Source organism: Phyllobates terribilis, unplaced genomic scaffold, assembly GCF_046119375.1.
Source record: "Phyllobates terribilis strain yellow unplaced genomic scaffold, ASM4611937v1 Scaffold_13__5_contigs__length_258822181, whole genome shotgun sequence".
NCBI lineage: Eukaryota > Metazoa > Chordata > Amphibia > Anura > Dendrobatidae > Phyllobates > Phyllobates terribilis.
The window spans coordinates 228,908,493-228,930,474 of record NW_027362773.1 but is presented as its reverse complement, the minus strand read 5'-3'; the positions used below and the strand labels follow the sequence as shown (position 1 = coordinate 228,930,474).

Here is a 21,982-nt window from a genome sequence, read left to right as displayed (position 1 = left end):
AGGATAAGTTGATCCGAGTCACCAGCCTCAGAAATCGCAGATTAACAGCAGCTCAGATTAGAGACCAGGTCAATGCCACACAGAGTTCTAGCAGCAGACACATCTCTTCAACAACTGTTAAGAGGAGACTTTGTGCAGCAGGCCTTCATGGTAAAATAGCTGCTAGGAAACCAATGCTAAGGACAGGCAACAAGCAGAAGAGACTTGTTTGGGCTAAAGAACACAAGGAATGCACATTAGACCAGTGGAAATCTGTGCTTTGGTCTGATGAGTCCAAATTTGAGATCTTTGGTTCCAACCACCGTGTCTTTGTGCGACGCAGAAAAGGTGAACGGATGGACTCTACATGCCTGGTTCCCACCGTGAAGCATGGAGGAGGAGGTGTGATAGTGTGGGGGTGCTTTGCTGGTGACACTGTTGGGGATTTATTCAAAATTGAAGGCATACTGAACCGGCATGGCTACCACAGCATCTTGCAGCGGCATGCTATTCCACCCGGTTTGCATTTAGTTGGACCATCATTTATTTTTCAACAGGACAATGACCCCAAACACACCTCCAGGATGTGTAAGGGCTATTTGACCAAGAAGGAGATAGATGGGGTGCTACGCCAGATGACCTGGCCTCCACAGTCACCAGACCTGAACCCAATCGAGATGGTTTGGGGTGAGCTGGACCGCAGAGTGAAGGCAAAAGGGCCAACAAGTGCTAAGCATCTCTGGGAACTCCTTCAAGATTGTTGGAAGACCATTTCCGGTGACTACCTCTTGAAGCTCATCAAGAGAATGCCAAGAGTGTGCAAAGCAGTCATCAAAGCAAAAGGTGGCTACTTTGAAGAACCTAGAATATAAGACATATTTTGAGTTGTTTCACACTTTTTTGTTAAGTATATAATTCCACATGTGTTAATTCATAGTTTTGATGCCTTCAGTGTGAATATACAATTTTCATAGTCATGAAAATACATAAAAATCTTTAAATGAGAAGGTGTGTCCAAACTTTTGGTCTGTACTGTACGTTTATAGAGATATGTGATATAGTGACACACAGCTTCGCTCCATAAACACACTGCTCTGCTCCGTACACCTCGTACACACGCGGCTCCTCTCCGTACACCTCGTACATACACGGCTCCGCTCCGTACACCTTGTACACACACGGCTCCGCTCAGTACACTTCGTCCATACACGGCTCTGCTCCGTACACCTCGTACATACACGGCTCTGCTCTGTACACCTTGAACATACACGGCTCTGCTCCATACACACACTGCTCCGCTCCGTACACCTTGTACACACGCGGCTCTGCTCCGTACACCTCGTACACGCACTGCTCCGCACCATACATCTCGTACATGCCTGGCTTTGCTCCATACACCTCGTACATACACGGCTCCGCTCCGTATGTCTCGTACATGTGCGGCTCCGCTCCGTACACCTCGTACACACACGGCTCCGCTCCGTACACCTCGTACACACACGGCTCTGCTCCGTACACCTCGTACACACAGGGCTCTCTTCCGTACACCTCGTACATACACGCCTCTGCTACATCCACATATAAACTTCAGCTCATCCAGCACCATGACAACCAGCACAGCAGAGTCCTGCATACACTGAGGCCCCTGATCATGTGACCGCTGACTCCTCCCCTCCTGTGACCTCATCACAGGTCCTGTGCGCACAGATCAACCATATATGTGGTGGCGGCTCTGCAGGTGGAGGTATGTGCAGATTCCCCATTACTGGGCGCAGGGGATATTAACCCCTTCAGCACTGAGACTCTCTTGGGGTCTTGTGTTGCCCCTTTATAAGAATCATAACGTTTATGTTCTGTTACCAGTAATAGATACATACGACCCAACTATGGAGACAGGAAGTGAGGAAACGTATTGTTCTCATAGTACAGGACCCTTTATTGGCCCCACACAGTGTAATGCCCCCATTAAAGCCCCTTATGCAGTATATATGATGCCACCACACAGTATAATGTACCCACAGTACCGCCATCTCTCCCACACACACAGTATAATGTACCCACAGTACTGCCATCTCCCCCACACACAGTATAATGTACCCACAGTACCGCCATCTCCCCCACACACAGTATAATGTACCCACAGTACCGCCATCTCCCCCACACACAGTATAATGTACCCACAGTACCGCCATCTCTCCCACACACACAGTATAATGTACCCACAGTACTGCCATCTCCCCCACACACAGTATAATGTACCCACAGTACCGCCATCTCCCCCACACACAGTATAATGTACCCACAGTACCGCCATCTCCCACACACAAAGTATAATGTACCCACAGTACCGCCATCTCCCCCACACACAGTATAATGTACCCACAGTACCGCCATCCCCCCACACACAGTATAATGTACCCACAGTACCGCCATCTCCCCCACACACAGTATAATGTACCCACAGTACCGCCATCTCCCCCACACACAGTATAATGTACCCACAGTACCGCCATCCCCCCACACACAGTATAATGTACCCACAGTACCGCCATCTCCCCCACACACAGTATAATGTACCCACAGTACTGCCATCTCCCCAACACACAGTATAATGTACCCACAGTACCGCCATCACCCCCACACACAGTATAATGTACCCACAGTACTGCCATCTCCCCTACACACAGTATAATGTACCCACAGTACCGCCATCTCCCCCACACACAGTATAATGTACCCACAGTACCGCCATCTCCCCCACACACAGTATAATGTACCCACAGTACCGCCATCTCCCCCACACACAGTATAATGTACCCACAGTACCGCCATCTCTCCCACACACAGTATAATGTACCCACAGTACCGCCATCCCCCCACACACAGTATAATGTACCCACAGTACCGCCATCTCCCCCACACACAGTATAATGTACCCACAGTACCGCCATCCCCCCACACACAGTATAATGTACCCACAGTACCGCCATCTCCCCCACACACAGTATAATGTACCCACAGTACTGCCATCTCCCCAACACACAGTATAATGTACCCACAGTACCGCCATCACCCCCACACACAGTATAATGTACCCACAGTACTGCCATCTCCCCCACACACAGTATAATGTACCCACAGTACCGCCATCTCCCCCACACACAGTATAATGTACCCACAGTACCGCCATCTCCCCCACACACAGTATAATGTACCCACAGTACCGCCATCTCCCCCACACACAGTATAATGTACCCACAGTACCGCCATCTCTCCCACACACAGTATAATGTACCCACAGTACCGCCATCCCCCCACACACAGTATAATGTACCCACAGTACCGCCATCTCCCCCACACACAGTATAATGTACCCACAGTACTGCCATCTCCCCAACACACAGTATAATGTACCCACAGTACCGCCATCACCCCCACACACAGTATAATGTACCCACAGTACTGCCATCTCCCCAACACACAGTATAATGTACCCACAGTACCGCCATCTCCCCCACGCACAGTATAATGTATCCACAGTACCGCCATCTCCCCCACACAAAGTATAATGTACACACAGTACTGCCATCTCCCCCCCCACACACAGTATAATGTACCCACAGTACCGCCATCTCCCCCACACACAGTATAATGTACCCACAGTACCGCCATCTCCCCAACACACAGTATAATGTACCCACAGTACCGCCATCTCCCCAACACACAGTATAATGTACGCACAGTACCGCCATCTCCCCCACACACAGTATAATGTCCCCACAGTACCGCCATCTCCCCAACACAGTATAATGTACCCACAGTACCGCCATCTCCCCCACGCACAGTATAATGTACCCACAGTACCGCCATCTCCCCCACACACAGTATAATGTACCCACAGTACCGCCATCTCCCCCACACACAGTATAATGTACCCACAGTACCGCCATCCCCCCACACACACACAGTATAATGTACCCACAGTACCGCCATCTCCCCCACACACAGTATAATGTACCCACAGTACCGCCATCTCCCCCACACACAGTATAATGTACCCACAGTACCGCCATCTCCCCCACACACAGTATAATGTACCCACAGTACCGCCATCTCCCCCACACACAGTATAATGTACCCACAGTACCGCCATCTCCCCCACACACAGTATAATGTACCCACAGTACCGCCATCTCCCCCACACACAGTATAATGTACCCACAGTACCGCCATCTCCCCCACACACAGTATAATGTACCCACAGTACCGCCATCTCCCCCACACACAGTATAATGTACCCACAGTACCGCCATCTCCCCCACACACAGTATAATGTACCCACAGTACCGCCATCCCCCCACACACAGTATAATGTACCCACAGTACCGCCATCTCCCCCACACACAGTATAATGTACCCACAGTACTGCCATCTCCCCAACACACAGTATAATGTACCCACAGTACCGCCATCACCCCCACACACAGTATAATGTACCCACAGTACTGCCATCTCCCCAACACACAGTATAATGTACCCACAGTACCGCCATCTCCCCCACGCACAGTATAATGTATCCACAGTACCGCCATCTCCCCCACACAAAGTATAATGTACACACAGTACTGCCATCTCCCCCCCCCCCACACACAGTATAATGTACCCACAGTACCGCCATCTCCCCCACACACAGTATAATGTACCCACAGTACCGCCATCTCCCCAACACACAGTATAATGTACCCACAGTACCGCCATCTCCCCAACACACAGTATAATGTACGCACAGTACCGCCATCTCCCCCACACACAGTATAATGTACCCACAGTACCGCCATCTCCCCAACACGGTATAATGTACCCACAGTACCGCCATCTCCCCCACGCACAGTATAATGTACCCACAGTACCGCCATCTCCCCCACACACAGTATAATGTACCCACAGTACCGCCATCTCCCCCACACACAGTATAATGTACCCACAGTACCGCCATCCCCCCACACACACACAGTATAATGTACCCACAGTACCGCCATCTCCCCCACACACAGTATAATGTACCCACAGTACCGCCATCTCCCCCACACACAGTATAATGTACCCACAGTACCGCCATCCCCCCACACACACACAGTATAATGTACCCACAGTACCGCCATCTCCCCCACACACAGTATAATGTACCCACAGTACCGCCATCTCCCCCACACACAGTATAATGTACCCACAGTACCGCCATCTCCCCCACACACAGTATAATGTACCCACAGTACCGCCATCTCCCCCACACACAGTATAATGTACCCACAGTACCGCCATCTCCCCCACACACAGTATAATGTACCCACAGTACCGCCATCTCCCCCACACACAGTATAATGTACCCACAGTACCGCCATCTCCCCCACACATAGTATAATGTACCCACAGTAGCACAATCTCCCCCACACACAGTATAATGTTCCCACAGTACCGCCATCACCCCACACACAGTATAATGTACCCACAGTACTGCCATCCCCCCACACACAGTATAATGTACCCACAGTACCCACAGGTCCTGCAGTTGGAATAATCCCTCTGGAAATGGTTTTACCTTTGCCTGCTCCCCCACATGTATACCCTTGAGCATGTATACATGTATGTAGGGGAGCAGGCCTTACTAAATATCGAGGCTTTGTACAGTAATATACCGCATGAGAATGGTATCAGAGGAGTAAGACATTTCTTGAAATCGAGATCAATAGAGTGTAGCAAACGTAATGACTTCATGGAGGATCTTCTAAAGATCACTCTTACTCATAACTTCTTTCTCTTTGACAGGAAGTACTTCCACCGGCTCAGGGGTACTGCGATGGTGAGCCTCTGTGCCCCCTAGTATGCTAACCTACTTTTGGGCTGGGGGGAAGAATCTACAATATTCAGGGATGATCATAAATGGTGACATCCATATATTGGGTTATGGTATAGATATATTAGAAACATTTTTATCAACTGGTCAGGGACAAGTGAACAATTTCTTAAACTTACCAAAAAAACAACGAATTCCCAAATCTATATCACCAAACTGGTGATCTATCATTATAATATTCTATTAAGAACAAACAGGAATTCGGACAAACTGTGGGGTCAGTTTTATGAAAAGATGATACATTTTATTCAATACAATATAAATATACAGCATAGAAATAGATTATATAAAAGGTTTGGGATGAAAAAAAGAGAGGACTGAAATGACATTATACACTAAATAATGAAATGTCCATCACAGTAAAAGAGTCACAGAGACACACTGGATCCCATATAAATGAGTGAGGTTTCCTAAAGATCATATAAAGCCATGGGGCATACTGAGATGTTGCTGATGATTAATTTTATAGGTCATCGCAAAGGATTATATGCAACCTAATTCTATCTCTCTATGTCCTAATCTAGGCTTAGGGACAGTATATAGTATAGGAATTACCTTGTGTCATGATGTACGATAAATTAGAATATGCTGGGGGTCCGTGCGCTAGCCTCGACGCGCGTTTCACCTTCCGGCTTCGTCAGGAGGCGTGGTTTAGAGGTTAAAAGCAGGTATATATATAAGGAAATGAGACAAGCCGCTAGCGAATCGGCGCGCAGCTCGTCATGTTGCCCCGCCCCGTGGCGTAGCCAGCCGGCGTCCGCAGAGAATGACGTGGAGGAGGACAGACGTCACCCCCCCCCCCCCCCCGTTACCCCGGCAACCCGTCCGGCCAGCGACGTCACACGGCGCGAACAGCTCATGTACGAGGCGCGTCTGCGCCATATGAATGGAGAGGCATAATGAAAGTAAGTATATTTAAATATATAAACCTGCACCTATGTCTATAATAATAATGGAGGAAGGTATCAGGCTCTGACCCATCATTTGACTAGATCCTTCCACACCTATATTACTATGTGGAAGGAAAGAGTAACATTGGCAAGATATTACATGTAGTGTTCTCCCCTGATATAACAGATAGATGACCCATACAATGATCTTATATCACAAATAACGGTACCATCAGCAGTATAATATCCCAACCAGATAAAAAGCATCACCATTAACCACAATAAGCAATCAAATGTACAATACAAGATTATATTATAGTCTACAATCATATGACATCATTTCCAAATAACATGGCTATTTCAACATACATGTAATTCCACATATATATATATAAAGAGACCTACACATGCACATAAAGTGCACATACCAGCACTATATGTATGGGGATGATCACATCACTGGAATATCATAGCTATTTGTAAATATAATAATTATCTAATAATGTACATACATCCATATACACACAGAGACTGCATATAAATATAGCAGCCATTAAATCCTACATATGGGTCCACGCGCATATATGGACCGTGCGTACATCTAAATGCTCACACCAGCACCATATGATGGGAATGGCCATATTACAAGTGTATCATCATTATTAATGCGTATACTAATTACTTGATCATACACGTACATTAACATGCACATAGGAACTACGTGCACATATCCAAAGGTGTACATACTAGTGTCGAAATAGCCATTTTTCAAATAAAATATGAAGCGGTAATGAGTGTCATATTTTTAAGATCTTATTATAATATACATATGGTAATGGTTGAAAACATAAAATACATATCGGGTAAAGGGATTATCAAAATTCAATCATCAAGTAATAGATCAATAATAGATCTTCTTAAATGTTTATCAGATGAGAACGAGTCATTTGAGAATTCCTGATCAGAAAAGTAAGGGCAGGCAATTAGGCTTGTATTCTTCAAATGGCTGCAAGATGGAAGATCGCAGCGAGGAAAAGTTCCAGAACTAGGAAAAATCAGCAGACAAAAATCAAACACATATCTATATAAAAACACACCTAGCACCTGCGGTTAAAGTAAAAAAAGAAGCAGTCAAGCAAATTAAAGAAAAGGCTTGAAACTGATGGCTTCATTAAGGCCGTTGGGGACTAGCGTATCCAATGTGACCATCCATTTTGTTTCTTTTTGTAACAATTTTTGTTTGATGTTCCCGCCTCTAATCCCCATATAGATGCGATCAATGCCACATGCCGCAAAACCCTTAGGGCTGCTGTTGTGGCTTTCAAAGAAATGTCTGGGGATTGTTTTTAGTAGTTGGGGTTCAGTGCAGTTGATTGCACTTTTAATATCACGAATGTGTTCCTGCATTCTTATTTTTAGTGCTCTGGTGGTCATGGACATTTAATATAATAGACCACTGCTTCTGTCTCGCATGTGATATGATGGACAATTTTAAAATCCTTGTTGTTTTTAGAGTTGGAAAAGGACTTAGTCCTCAGGATGTATTTGCATGCCGAGCAACCTCCGCATGAAAAACATCCCCAAGGGGGGCCGGGGCTATCAAATAGGAATTTACTTTTGGGTGGTACATAGTGGCTTTTGCAAAGTATATCTCCCAATGTACGCGATTTTCGCCAGGTAATAGATGGGTATTTTGGAAGTTCGTATTGCAAACTTCTGTCTGTCCGTAGTACTGACCAGTGCTTAGATAGAATCCTTTGTATATCCTTCCAATTTGTGTTGAAGGTAGTAATAAATCTTGGTGGAGCATGCATTACGGGTGGTGTTTTTCTATCCTGTCCCATTAGAATGGCCTGTCTGTTGGTTTCCTTTGCACGATTAAAGCCTTTGCAAATATCCCGATATTTGTAGCCCCTATGTAGAAATCTACATGATAGATCCTTTGCCTGCTCAGAAAAACGTGAATCGTCTGAGCAGATGCGACGTGCTCTAAGATATTGGCCTAATGGGATAGATTTTTTCAAGTTGGGTGGATGTGATGACTCAAAGTGCAAAAGTGCATTAGTTGATGTTTCTTTTCTAAAGATATCTGTGCTTATGGTACCGTCCGATGATTTGATGATAAGTAAATCGAGGAAATCAATCTGAACTTGACTATACTTCCACGTAAGCCTAATATTGATATCATTCCTATTGAGTTGGTTAAGGAACATGTCGAGCTGCTACGTGGAGCCCTGTCACACAAACAGTATGTCGTCGATATACCGCGACCAGGAGACCACATGCTGATGACCAGATGTGCCAAGGACCGTATCCCTCTCCCACAGCCCCAGGAAAAGGTTGGCATATGAGGGCGCACAAGAGGCCCCCATCGCCGTTCCCTGGAGCTGTAGGAAGGGGCGGTCCTTGAACACAAAAAAATTGTGTGTCAAAACAAATTGTAATAAAGATACAATAAAAGTAATCAGATCCGAATCCAAATTAGTCATACTTAGATAGAATCTTGCGGCCTCAATCCCATGGTCGTGGCATATCGACGTATAAAGAGACTCCACGTCGCAGGTGACAAGCCACATATCTTCGTCCAGAACAATCCCCTCAAGTCTCCTCAGTACATCACTGGTATCCCTCACAAATGAGGGAAGGGTTTCTACACATTTTTGTAGGTAAAAATCAATAAATTGGCAGGCCGGTTCACAAAGACCCCCTATGCCGGATACTATGGGTCTCCCCGGTGGGCAGAGGGGGTCTTTGTGAACTTTGGGGAGCAAATAAAAAGTGGGTACAATAGGGTATTTAGGTAGTAGTGCCTTTCCCATTTTTGGGGGGATGATGGATGAGGCAACTCCCTCATAGAGTAAATCAGAAAGTTGTTGTTTAAATTTAGATAAGGGAATTGTATCTAATTTTTTGTACTAGTCTCTACTATTTAATTGTTTAAAAGCTTCCGTTTCATACATATCCACAGGCCACAGAACCACATTGCCACCCTTGTCCGCTTTCTTAATCACAATATCCTTCAAGCTCTTCAGTTCTCGTACAGCTTTTCTAAGTGTTCGTGAGAGATTATCATGAGTAATTCTAGAGTCTAGCTTTGAAAAATCTTCCCTGACCAATTTGACGAAAATCTCCACAGATGGGCAAGCGGACAAAGGTGGAAATGTGAAATGTCTGGGACCGTGGATATAAAGATATAGGCATAGAGGGATTATCAGGTGGTGCATTTTCGGCTACCAATGATTCCAGGTCATGAAGGGCCTGAAGTTCAGTATCCGTTGTAAAAGATGTCAGATCGGGGCAAAAATGTTTCTTAAAAATAAGTTTACGAGCAAATAGCTCTAATTCCTTAACAAGGGTGAAATGATCGGAACCCACCACCGGTGAAAATGAAAGGCCCTTTTTAAGAACCTCAGTCTGTGTATCAGATAAATGGTGCTTAAATAAATTAATTACCTTTAAGGTTTCTTTGCTTTCTTGTCTCTGAAATAATATGGATGATTCCTGCCTTTTATGTTTTGAGGTCTGGAAAATCTTGTCTGATTTTTGGTGGTTCCATCTTCGACTGTGGTTAGTCGTTTGTCTAAAAAACGCTCTCCACATTCTTCTTCCGAAGTAGTAGAGGTGTTAGAGATGGATGGAGTTCTTTGTCTGATTATGTGACGCTTTTGATGCCAGCGATATATATTTTTGGACTGATAGTCACCAAAGTCTCTCTGATATTTTTTGGTTTTAATACCTTGTATTTCTAGTTCCCACTTAGATAGGTCCACTTCCAAGGACTGATCAAATATTTTATATTCGTCCGTTGTCAAGGCCGCCTGAATTTTACTACGTACATCTTCAATTTCCGTCTCCAAAAGATCTAATGACCTCTTATCTGCCCCTATCAACAGCTCCAATATTGTACGGGAGCATTTAGTTAAGGTCTCTTCCCATTTATTAGTAAATGTAAGGTCTTCCACGTCCAAAGTGGGAAACAATTGGATGCGCAGTCCCCTAGGTATTATGTCCTTGTGTAAATAATTTTCAAAGGCGGCCTTGTTCCACCATGTTTTTATCCTCTTTTTTAATAAATCTTTAATTTTCAGTTTCAAGTTTTTAATACCGTGTGTCTCATTAACTGTAGCAGTCGTTTTCTCACCAAACACTGTCCCAAGCTGATTAACCCAGGCTTTATCGCGTTTCTTATAATCCATGTAGCCTGTAGGCGAATCTATGAACATAAGTATGATCACAAAATATAAACCTATGAAGATATCACTAAAAAAGTGAGATCGATCCCCAATATAGTGAAAAAAGCAAACAAAAAAAAACTTGAACTTGTCAGGGAACTCAATGTCAATAGAGTGGGCTTTAGATTTACATCGGAGTTCAATTATTACCGGTTACCTTTCCTGGATGTACTAAACAAGAAAGAATGGCATGGGACGCTAGGGTCACTAATCTAGCATAAACCTACAACACTAATAAACTATTGAAGTGGAATAGCCACCACCCCATCCTCCTTTTAGAAAAAAAAAAAGGAATACCCAAGGGCCAATTTTTACGGTTGAGAAGGAACTGTACTAATGTCACAGATTAATTAATATACAGCCAATAGACATGAACACCGGATTCAGGGAAAAAGGTACCGACAGAACATTTTGGATTCCGCGCAATCGTTTGCAGAAAATCGGGAGAGACAGACACGCCTCCATGCCAAACCAAGAGACCAAGAAAAAGATCGGATAACAGAGTGACCGTATCTTTAACCCCTTTCTGATATTGTCAGTAATAGTACGTCCCTGTGCCCTGGGCCTTATGGACCAGGTACGTACCATTATGCACAATGTGATCGCGTCCGCACAGAAGCTGTGCGGGGCGATCGCCGCAGGGTGTCAGCTGATTTTCACAGCTGCCACCCGGTACTATGTGCCAGGAGAGGTCCCGCACCACTCCCGGTACATTAAACCCCGAAATGCTGAGATTGAAGTCGATCGCAGCATTCCGGTAACCAGAAGAGGTAAGAGCGCCCCTCTTACCTTAAATCGGAGACCCCGCGCTGTGTGTGCGGAGTGCCGGTCATTGCCATAGTGACTCGATGTCGTCATGACGACATCCAGGTCACCAGGCATCAAGAACTTAGATCGTGCGCATCAATGTATGATCGACCGGAGTCCCGCACTGGGCTCATCAACTGTTATCGGTGCCGGTGTCCGCCGGCCAGAAGTCCTTACCTGCGCTGCTTGGCCGTCAAGTTGTAGTGGCCGGCACTTGTTGCTGCACATCCACCTCCCGTTTAATTGAATGGGAGGCGGATGTACAGTACCCCGTGGCGGCCACGACAGATGGTCGGCCAAGCATTGCAGGCAAGGACTTCTGGCCTGCGGCAGCTGCCGCTGGCACCGATAACTGCTGGTCGTCAGGGTTGCCGCGTGCGGGACTCCGGCCGATCATACATTGATGCCCTATCCTATGAATAGGGCATCAATGTGAAAGTAGTGAACAACGTCTTTAACTATTTTGTGTGACATAATTTAAGGGCATGAAAATTCAAAGTTTGAAATTATAAATTGTATGCATGCGGATGTTATGCGGTTCAATGCAAGTCAAATTGGTTGTGCTGCAGATTTTTCCGCAATGATAATACGCAGCGTAAATTTCTGCAGCATGTGCATAGCACATGCGGATTATCATTGGGAAACATGGCAGGCACCTTAACAAGGGATTTTAATGCGTTTTCGCGGCGGAAATGCATTAAATCTGCATTGTGGGCTCACAGCCTAATTATGCAGTAGGGATCAAATATGACCATTTAGGAATATACTGTGGGCTATTGTAGATGAAAGTGCTCCAAAATGTACATATATATACAGTGGGGAAAATAAGTTGATACACTGATGATTTTGTAAGTTTTCCCACCTACAAAGCGTGGAGAGGGCTGTAATTTTTATCGTAGGTACACTTCAACTGTGAGAGACAGAATCTAAAAAAAACCCAGAAAATCAGATTTTATATTTTTTACAGAATTAAATTACATTTTATTACATCTAATAAGTATTTGATCACCTACCAACCAGCAAGAATTCTGGCTCTCACAGACCTGTTAGTTTTTTTTTTAAGCGTTTTTGATGTGTATTTGCACTTTTGTATTGCTTTCAACCGTGACAAATGCATTCACCGGGAAATGTTATTTTAACACTTTACATCCTTATCTGGCTATGTGGTGTGTGAACCATCATCAGACTCATCCTGTTTCATTTATGAAGGAGGGATTGTGAAAGTCACAAACACTATTTTTACAGCCTTACTATTCTTAAAGGGCCAGCAGTCGGCTATGCTTTGTTGTTCCCATTATTAAAAAGTGGGTCTCCTATATTGTTGTTGCGTATGCAGTGACTGCAAGGGCTGCCAAAATTTGGACGTACCCCAATACCCCTTTGAAGAGACATAGAGGAGGGTCTCAGTAAAAAAAATGTTCCCATTATAATGGAGTGGGTCTCCTATAGTTGTAATGCCCATGCTGTGACTGCAAGGGCTGCCAAAATTTGGGAAAAACCCCACTAACAATTTAAAGACACATAGAACTGGGCCACAGTAACGACATGTTCCCATTAGAAAGGAGAGGGTCTGCTATACAGTTATAGGGCATGCAGTGAGTCCAACGTCTGCTAAAATTTAGGAAAAAACCCACTAACAATTTAAAGACACATAGAACCATTTACTAATATTATTCTACACAGAGACCTAGTGTGAATAGCTTGACCGACACACTGCAACGGAATGGAAAAGGAGGCCAATGTTTTCCACGTTCAGTTCAGTTCCTGGATTTTTATCACTGAAATATGGAATAGATCTGGCTGTATTTTGGAATGCTAACAAGCAAATGGAGCAGAAAAATGGGGTACTCTGGATTGCTTTTAAGCAAATAACCAGGATTAAGATGAAAAACAAATTTGCCTGGCCCCTGAAATCTGGGGATATGTCTACAAATATCTGTAATTATTACAGCAGCAGCAGACAGGACTTTCAATGGACCTTCTTGCGCTATATGTGCACTGCTGTCTGCCACATACACTGCCTGCCTGCTTAACACTGATGATATGCAGCTGGTTAAGTCCTCAGAAGGACTGTTAGTTCAGATGGATTTATACACACGTGGTCAAAATTGTTGGTACCCCTCGTTTAATGAAAGAATAACCCACAATGGTCACAGAAATAACTTGAATCTGACAAAAGTAATAATGAATTAAAAATCTATGAAAATGAACAAATGAAAGTCAGACATTGCTTTTCAACCCTGCTTCCACAGAAGTTTTAAAAAAATTTAACTCATGAAATAGGCCTGGACAGAAATGATGGTACTGTTAGCTTAAAAGGGTTGTCCAGTAATTTTAAAAATATGCCAATGTGTTTTAATGATAAATAGAAGCTTCTTTCTAATTACCTCCTGGTGCTTTTTCTGCCTGTGAGCGGCGCTATCGGTGGGCGCTCATAGGCAGCATGTGACACCCCCGCTGACGTCAGGTCAAGTGAGGTGTTACTCAGCGTTGGGGTCCCCGCGGTGGCTGCTGGGTTGTGGGCGGAGTTATTCCCCGCGTCACACCCTGAATCCACCGCACGCTTTCCCAATGAATGGGGACAGGGAGAGCGCGCGGTGGATGCCGGGTGTGACGCGCGGGGTAACCCTGCTCACAATCCAGCAGCCACCAGTGGAACGCGGAAGAGGGACCCTCGGCTGCAGCCTGGACTTGTTGTGACGTCAGTGGATGTCAGAGCCGGCTGCAGCCGGGGGTCACGTGCTGCCTGTGAGCGGCCAGCCTTTTGAAAAGTCCATATACACAACATCCACTGCATTTCCTTGGTCCAGTCCGGAACTTTCCTCCTCATAAAAGCTGATCAGATTAGTTTGACAAGAACGGTCCCTCGTAAACCCATTATATAGGGTCATGAGGTTATTCTTCTTCAGATACTCTAGTATAGCATCTCTTAGGAAACCCTCCAGGATTTTATGCACAGCAGAGTTTAAGCTTACTGGCCTATAATTTCCAAGTTCAGTTTTTGTCTCCTTTTTGAATATTGGCACCACATTTGCTATACGCCAGTCCTGTGGTACAGACCCTGTTATTATGGAATCTTTAAAGATTAAAAATAATGGTCTATCTATGACGTTACTTAATTCCTGCAGTACTCGCGTGTGTATCCCATCCGGGCCTGGGGTTTTGTCAACTTTAGTGATTTTTAGACGCCGCCATACTTCCAGCTGGGTTCAGCAAGTGACATTTAATGGAGAATTTTTGTTATCACTGATCCTGTTTTCTGTCATGCGATTTTCTTGTGTAAATACTTTTGAAAAAAAATCATTTAGCATATTGGCTTTTTCCTCATCCACCATTTCACTCAGACTATTTTTAAGGGGGCCAACACTATCATTTTTTAGTTTTTTACTATTTATGTAGTTAAATAATATTTTGGGATTATTTTACTTTCTCTGGCAATGATTCTCTGTCTCAATCTTTGCTTCCTTGATTTGATTTTACAGAATTTATTTAATTTTCTGTATTTATTTAATGCCTCATCACTACCTACTTGCTTTAGTTCTCTAAATGCTTTCTGTCATTTATTGCGCCCCTTACAGCTCTATTTAGCCATAGTGGTTTCCTCCTATTTCTAGCATGTTTATTCCCATAGGGTATATATTGTGCACAGGTCCTATTCAGGGACCTGCTAATAAATGTCTCCCATTTGCTTTGTGTAGCTTTATGTCTCAGGATATCGTCCCAGTTTATTGCACTAAGATCATCTCTCAATCGTTGGAAATTTGCCTTACTGAAGTTAAGTGTCTTTGTAACCCCTCTACTACACATCTTATTAAAGGAAACATGAAAACATATTATTTTCTGATCACTATTACCCAAGTGACCCGCAATTCGTATATTTGATATACGGTCTTGCCTGTTGGTTAATATTAGATCTAGCAGGGCCCACCTTCTTGTTGGTCCTGAACCAGTTGTGAAAGGTAATTGTCTCTCATAGTTGTCAAAAACCTATTACCTTTGCTTAAACTACAGGTTTCTGTTCCCCAATGTATTTCAGGGTAGTTGAAGTCCCCCCATAATAATGACTTCTCCTTGAGTCGCTGCTTCATCTATTTGCTTTATGAGGATATTCTCCGCTGCTTCCATTATTTTTGGGGACTTATAATAAACCCCTATTAGTAATTTATTATTTTTCCCCCTCCCCTTATCTCCACCCACAGGGACTCTACATTTTCATTAGATAAAAAAAGAGGCTACGTGGCACTCCTATTGTTTTAGGTGCTCAGATAGGATCCAACTCCAATGTAAATAATAGCAGAAACCTGGCACTCCAAAAATGTGATGAGAAAAGAATTTTTATTATATGATTCTTCAAAATGACGTTTCGGCCTCATATGGCCTTCATCAGAACTGATTCACAGACATGAAACCAAATAATAGACATAATAGCAAGATCTAGGAATATATATCAATATATCATTCATTATGAATCATTGTGAGTTATTATAGATCATTACATTTTCATTAGATTCACTTATATTCTCATGCAAGATGGGTTTTAAGGATGATTTTACATATAAACACCCCCCCCCCTCGCTTGTTTATACGGTCATTTCTGAACAGACTATAGCCCTGTAAATTAACTGCCCAGTCATGGCTCTCGTCCACCCATGTCTCAGATATCCCCACCATGTCATAATTATTTTCCAACAAAATTAATTCTAATTCCTCCATTTTGTTGGTGAGGCTTCTGGCATTAGTGTACATGCATTTTATGTATCTCTCTGTACCGCTATTCCTTCTTACTATATTGACTGTTCTAACCTCACCCCCAATTTCTTTTTGTGCCCAGGTCACTATCTGCACTATCTTCCCCACCTATAAAATGAATACCCTCCCCCCCAATCCCTAGTTTAAACACTCCTCCAACCTTCTAGCCATTTTCTCCACCAGCACAGCTGCACCCACCCCATTGAGGTGCAGCCCGTCCCTAGCGTAGAATCTGTAAAAACTGAGAAGTCGGCCCAGTTCTCCAGGAACCCAAACCCCTCCTTTCTACACCAATTCCTGAGCCACTTATTTATCTCCCTAATCTCCCATTGCCTATCTGGCGTGGCACGTGGTACAGGCAGTATTTCAAAGAATACCACATTGGAGGTCCTTTCTTTAAGTTTGCAGCCTAATTCCCTGAAATCATTTTTAAGGACCTTCCACCTACCTCTAAATTTGTCATTTGTGCCAATGTGCACCATGACCTCTGGATCCTCACCAGCCCCTCCCAGTAATTTGTCAACCCGATCAGCGATGCGCCTTACTCGAGCGCCAGGTAGGCAGCTTACTGTTTGACGATCCCTGTCTTTGTGACAAATTGCCCTATCTGTTCCCCTAATAATTGAGTCTCCCACTGCCAGCACCTGCCTGGCCTGCCCTGCCCTCCTATTTCCCCTCTTACTGGAGCTGACACTCCTCCGGCTTTCAGAGGACATGCCTTGCTGCAGCAGTGCTACCCCTGTACCGACTCCCCCCTCATCTGCCAACTTTGCAAACTTATTGGGGTGTGCCAGATCAGGACTAGCCTCCTTGGCACTCTTCCCTCTACCCCCCCCCCTTCTGTCACCCAGCCAGCTGCCTCACTGTCCTGCCGCTCCCTACTACCACCCTCCCCCACATCTACCCCAGTGAGCAGCAGCCTCCTTCCCATATTGTCAATGGATCTCAGTATTGCCAGCTGCTCATTTAGATCCAGTACCTGGGCTTCCAAACGCACAACGTGCACACATCTCGCACAGCAGTATGCACCCACGACCGGCTGTTCAAGGATTGCATACATGTGGCAAGATGTACACTGGATAGCATTGGCAATAATGGAGCTCATTTCCTAATGGGGATTGCATTCCTTTTACACTCAGTTGTTTCGTGTTTGAATGTTGCCTTTTCCAGACTGCATGTTTCAGCTCTTTCTAAAGATGCTCAATAAGATTTAGGTCAGGGCTCATAGAAGGCCACTTCAGAATAGTCCAATGATTTCCTCTTAGCCATGCTTGGGTGTTTTTAGCTGTGTGTTTTGGGTCATTGTCCTGTTGCAAGATCCATGACGTGCGACTGAGACAAAAGTTTCTGACACTGGGCAGCACATTTCTCTCTAGAATCCCTTAATAGTCTTGAGATTTCATTGTACCCTACACAGATTCAAGACACCCTGTGCCAGATGCAGCAAAGCAGCCCCAGAACATAACAGAGCCTCCATCATGTTTCACAGTAGGGACAGTGTTCTTTTCTTGGTATGCTTCATTTTTCCAGCTGTGAACATAGAGCTGATGTGCCTTGCCAAAAACTTCAATTTTTGTCTCCTCTGTCCATAGAACATTCTCCCTGAAGCTTTGTGGCTTGTCAACATGTAGTTTGGCAAATTCCATTCTGGCTTTTTTATGATTTTTTTCAACAATTGTGTTCTCCTTGGTCATCTCCCATGAAGTCCACTTTGGATCAAACAACGACAGATGGTGCGATCTGACACTGATGTTCCTTGAGCTTGAAGCTCACCTTTAATCTCTTTAGAAGTTATCCTGGGCTCTTTTGTTACCATTCGTATTATCCGTCGTATTTTGTTACCATTCGTATTATTGTCATCAATTTTCCTCCTGCAGCCACGTCCAGGGAGGTTGGCTACAGTTCCATGGATCTTAAATTTCTGAATAATATGACCAGCTGTAGTCACAGGAACATCAAGCTGCTTGGAGATGGTCTTATAACCTTTACCTTTTAACATGCTTGTCTATCATTTTCTTTCTAATCTCCTGAGACAACTTTCCTTTGCTTCCTCTGGTCCATGTTGAGTGTGGTACACACCATGTCACCAGCAGCACAGTGAGTATCTGTAGCCCTATATACAGGCCCACTGACTCATTACAAGATTGTAGACACCTGTGATGCTAATAATAATATATAAATTATTATGCAAATAAATAATATATAAAGCTGAATGTATGTATGTATGTGTGTATGTTCAGGGTTGGCATCTGCACCGTCGCAGCTACAGCCACAAAATTTTGCACAGTCACACGTCTGGACCACGAGAGCGTCATAATCTATGTTGTGAGGCGAAATTTTAACCCTGCACGTTCCAATTCAAACAATTTTGCCCCTATCTACATAATGGGGAAAAAGTGAAAGGAAAAGTGTTGGAGGCAAATTGACAGCTGCCACATGTTAACAAGGGAGAAATTAGAGCGATGGCGCCAAAGAGTATATACCGTACAGTTGCTAAGGTGGGGCCCCGACAAGGGATACTCATACTCCCCACACACGGGGATATGAACACACACACAAAATGCGCCACACACTACCACGTGCTTGATCACATATACCACCCTCAGCACACACAAAACTCATCTCACAAAGATTTATCAGGCTGCCAATAGCAACCAATCACAGCTCAGCTTCTATTTTGCTACAGTTACTTAATCTGAGCTGTGATTGGTTAATATATGCAACAAAGGACATTCTCAATATAACAAAGCTTGTGTAAGGTAATAAGATGTCAGATAGGGTGTGTTGGTGGAAAGGCTGATGTCAGTCACATTACTTCTATGTGAGAGGATATAGAAACTGCCAGTTACAGACTATTTTTACCACAATAATGCCTCATAAGAAAAGGAATTTCATGGCACGAATGTCAGCTGATGCGAAAAGAAAAGCTGCATTACAGGCCAATGAAAAATGTGAAGACCGAGAAACAAGGCTGACACACATGAGAACAGCAGCTGCTTCCTCAAGAGCCAATGACCTTTCTGAGGACAGGGAAGCGAGGCTTGCAGACTGTTAAAGGACGAGGGATTCCCTCCAAAAATATCAGTAATTAATGGGGGAACTCTCCTACTCCTCTATTGAGGTCCGATAATAACTATTAACATCAAACTTGATTATTAATAATTAATATCCACTAACGTTATCTGTGCCTTATACTATACACCAACTGAGACAAAACCGTGTGCTAATAAAAGGTATTTATTACACAAAAGTCTGCAGTTAATATACTACTATTTATCCCACTAACACAGTACACAATAATAATAACAATATACAATTCCCAATTACCTATTTTCCACCCATGTTTCCTAATCACTCATGCAATATCAGCCCACCCAACTATACTAACTTTCCCTATATATATACAGTACAGACCAAAAGTTTGGACACACATTCTCATTTAAAGATTTTTCTGTATTTTCATGACTATGAAATTTGTACATTCACACTGAAGGCATCAAAACTATGAATTAAAACATGTAGAATTATATACTTAACAAAAAAGCGTGAAACAACTGAAAATATGTCTTATATTCTAGATTGTTCAAAGTAGCCACCTTTTGCTTTGATGACTGCTTTACACACTCTTGGCATTCTCTTGATGAGCTTCAAGAGGTAGTCACCGGAAATGGTCTTCCAACAATCTTGAAGGAGTTCCCAGAGATGCTTAGCACTTGTTGGCCCTTTTGCCTTCACTCTGCGGTCCGGCTCACCCCAAACCATCTCGATTGGGTTCAGGTCTGGTGACTGTGGAGGCCAGGTCATCTGGCGTAGCACCCCATCACTCTCCTTCTTGGTCAAATAGCCCTTACACAGCCTGGAGGTGTGTTTGGGGTCTTTGTCCTGTTGAAAAATAAATGAAGGTCCAACTAAACGCAAACCGGATGGAATAGCATGCCGCTGCAAGATGCTGTGGTAGCCATGCTGGTTCAGTATGCCTTCAATTTTGAATAAATCCCCAACAGTGTCACCAGCAAAGCACACCCACACCATCACACCTCCTCCTCCATGCTTCACGGTGGGAACCAGGCATGTAGAGTCCATCCGTTCACCTTTTCTGCGTCGCACAAAGACACGGTGGTTGGAACCAAAGATCTCAAATTTGGACTCATCAGACCAAAGCACAGATTTCCACTGGTCTAATGTTCAGTCCTTGTGTTCTTTAGCCCAAACAAGTCTCTTCTGCTTGTTGCCTGTTCTTAGCAGTGGTTTCCTAGCAGCTACTTTACCATGAAGGCCTGCTGCACAAAGTCTCCTCTTAACAGTTTTTGTAGAGATGTGTCTGCTGCTACAACTCTGTGTGGCATTGACCTGGTCTCTAATCTGAGCTGCTGTTAACCTGCGATTTCTGAGGCTGGTGACTCAGATAAACTTATCCTGAGAAGCAGAGGTGACTCTTGGTCTTCCTTTCCTGGGGCGGTCCTCATGTGAGCCAGTTTCTTTGTAGCGCTTGATGGTTTTTTCAACTGCACTTGGGGACACTTTCAAACTTTGCCCAATTTTTCGGACTGACTGACCTTCATTTCTTAAAGTAATGATGGCCACTCGTTTTTCTTTACTTAGCTGCTTTTTTCTTGCCATAATACAAATTCTAACAGTCTATTCAGTAGGACTATCAACTGTGTATCCACCTGACTTCTGCACAACACAACTGATGGTCCCAACCCCATTTATAAGGCAAGAAATCCAACTTATTAAACCTGACAGGGCACACCTGTGAAGTGAAAACCATTTCCGGTGACTACCTCTTGAAGCTCATCAAGAGAATGCCAAGAGTGTGCAAAGCAGTCATTAAAGCAAAAGGTGGCTACTTTGAAGAACCTAGAATATAAGACATATTTTCAGTTGTTTCACACTTTTTTGCTAAGTATATAATTCCACATGTGTTAATCCATAGTTTTGATGCCTTCAGTGTGAATGTACAATTTTCAAAGTCATGAAAATACAGAAAAATCTTTAAATGAGAAGGTGTGTCCAAACTTTTGGTCTGTACTGTATATAGATACAAGGATAGTAAGGTTAGTACAATGTATGTAGGGCTAGTAAGTAAAGAGTTACAGGGGAAGAGAGATACTCAGCCATGTGTTATGTCCATCTCTCCGTCCAAAGAGCAAAAAGGGCCTAGCACATAAGTGCTCTGGGGTTTTAAGTCCTGCACAGGAAATGAGGTGGTATTCCCCGCCCACTGGCTAAGGTCTTTGTTCATGTCCAACCATACTAGCAAAACCTATTTTAGTACATGGCTGGACATTTTGTTGATCCTGCCCCCAACAGCAGCAAGCAGACTGAAACACATAAGGAGATGGGGGCCAATATATACATGTATACTTATCTGCAAGCATGGCTAGTATGTAGATACATATATACATGTA

General features: G+C 44.0%; 1 protein-coding gene across 1 annotated transcript in view; it reads left to right on the top strand.

Annotated features, from left to right (window-relative positions):
- The first annotated feature begins 1,662 nt into the window (after nucleotides 1-1,662).
- Nucleotides 1,663-21,982, top strand: part of LOC141174677 (uncharacterized) — a 99,747-nt gene continuing 79,427 nt past the window's right edge. Inside the window, exons 1-2 of the mRNA XM_073659599.1 lie at nucleotides 1,663-1,723; nucleotides 5,806-5,839. The gene's annotated coding sequence lies outside the window, so the exon portion shown is untranslated. The remainder of the gene's footprint in view (nucleotides 1,724-5,805; nucleotides 5,840-21,982) is intronic.